Source organism: Microtus ochrogaster, chromosome 10, assembly GCF_000317375.1.
Source record: "Microtus ochrogaster isolate Prairie Vole_2 chromosome 10, MicOch1.0, whole genome shotgun sequence".
Classification (NCBI taxonomy): Eukaryota; Metazoa; Chordata; class Mammalia; order Rodentia; family Cricetidae; genus Microtus; species Microtus ochrogaster.
This window is the reverse complement of record NC_022016.1, coordinates 67,717,131-67,719,379: the sequence shown is the minus strand read 5'-3', so window position 1 is coordinate 67,719,379 and position 2,249 is coordinate 67,717,131. Positions and strand designations below refer to the sequence as shown.

The 2,249-nt window shown below is 46.2% G+C and overlaps 1 protein-coding gene across 1 annotated transcript in view; it reads right to left on the bottom strand.

Annotated features, from left to right (window-relative positions):
• The window catches only part of Ror1 (receptor tyrosine kinase like orphan receptor 1), a 351,964-nt gene that overhangs the window by 348,502 nt on the left and 1,213 nt on the right, over window positions 1-2,249 (bottom strand). The gene's annotated exons all lie outside the window — the stretch shown is intronic.

The following is a 2,249-nucleotide window of genomic DNA, read 5'->3' as shown; positions in this document are numbered from 1 at the left end:
GAGCTCAGATCCCCAGCCTTCAGGGAATAGCTGGCCATTCACATATAAACCCCAGGCATAGACAAAGAGATCCCTAGAGCCCATTGGCCATCCAGCCTAGCTGGGTGGATGACCTCCAGGTTGAGTGAATGAGAGATCATGTTTCCAAAAACAAGGTGGAAATTGAAGAAGACACTCAACACTGACCTCTGACTTCATAGGAACACCCACATGCATGTGCATATGTGCACAAACCCACAGAAACACATACATACATATATACATACATACATACATACATACCCTACGCCACTCACTCGCCTACAATAGTAAAATAAAACAACTCCTAAGTATTAGATAATACCTCCTATTAGAGGAGCAAAAAATAAAACAAATCACTAATAAATGAACCCTGCATTTATTAACCCTGCCTGACCACACCCCCACCTACCCTGCCTCTGGGGTGCCACCTAGCCATCGTGGTTAGATTTTTCAAGCATCCCTAATAAAAGCTGAGGCTGACCTGGGCCTTTAATGTATTCATTCACCAACAAAACTGACAGGCTCATGACCCTCAGGAGACTCCTACTCTAAATGCAGTAGGGACAGACCCCTACTGATATGGCAGTTGGAGACTTGGAAAATAACAGCAGAGTCTTGGGACTTCTCCCTCTGGCTTCAGTCAGCCAAGACACAAAATGAGCAGGATTCTGAGAAAGGATCAGGTAGGTTCCAATGACCGGGAGCTCTGTCTACAGAGGTTTAGCTTTGCAAAGGTAGGAGGAGGCAGGCCAGAAACAATGCGTGTGAAGGCTGCCTCCTCCCTGCCAATCAAATAGGAAAGTGATGGGAGAAATATTGATCCACCTTTTTTTTTTTTACAATGAAATAGATAAAATATACGCCATGCTCCCCCCCCCCCCACTTAAACTAATCTCCTGAGCCACTGACAGGGTTACCTTAGAAACCTCAGGCAAGAACAGAGGTCAAGAGTTTACAAAAAAAAAAAAAAAAGGAAAGGGATTTAAGGGATGGTAAGAGAGCAACAGGTTTGAGCCCATTATTAGGAAATAGAACAGGAATAGGCAAAATGGACTTTCTAACATTTGAAAGCCCACAATTAAAGCCAGGGGAATTTGGGGAAGCTGCTGATAACAGTATAGTTTTACACGTGAAAATTCATTGTGTGGATGGTTATTTAAAAGCAGATGACCAAAAAGGATGAGCAACCCTACATTCGAACCCCCAACCCCATCCCCACCAGCAGAAGCCGTCACCTAAAAAGCACTGGCTATTGTAAGGGTAAGAGCAAACGGAGCCCACGGAAATGGTGCGATTAATCACGGGTGCTGTGCCAGGAACCCAGCCTTACTTAGAACCACCCCCCAGTTGTGCTGGACCATGGACCTCAGGAGAATGTTTACATCGGGTCAGCAGCACGGCCCATTTTCTTCTTTACATCCAGGTGTAATGGCACAGAGCCAGATGTTTGGCATCACTAAGCAAAACAGCCATGAGACCAAACTGTTTATATTTCATCAGTATTTCCCCCCCAAAAAAAAAATTCCTGCTGAGATGCATCTTAATGATAATTTGAAGCTGTATTCACACACACACACACACACACACACACACACACACACACACACAGCTTTGAGGTAGCGCAAACGCACTTCAGAACTCTGCTCTGTGAGTGCTGCTCCGGTCCCAAAGTCATCTCGAGGAGATCAAAATCCGCACTTAGCTTCCTTTCAGAGTGCTCTGTACCAAGAAAGTCACCCCTAACTCTCAGTGAAGACGAAACCGGCAGTCAGTCAGTGAATGGATCTTTTCCCAGCTGTTAAGTAAACTAGACTCTTCTCTAACTGGCTGAGAGATGAGTGACAGAAGACTTATTTATCTACAGAGGCTTGGGACTGGAAGTGTGGGCGGGAAGAGTCCAGGGGCTCCCCCCCCTCAAGGGATGTATGTTAAAAGTGAGGCCCAAGACCCCCGGAGACTTTAATCAACTTTCCCCCTCCAACCTCCAAAGAATGAATTGGTTGTCTCCACTGGCACAGCGGGTTCTTCGCTCTCATTGTGTACCGGCTCAGACCCAGCAAGGATCCAAGCTTCCCGCAGGGAACTAAGACGCTCTGGCTGACGGTGGAGTTTTTCTCTAACTGTTGCCATTATCTCTGGAGATGACCAAAATCAAGTATGCATTAGATGGCTCCCCCTTCTCTCTCTCTCTCTCTCTCTCTCTCTCTCTCTCTCTCTCTCTCTCTCTC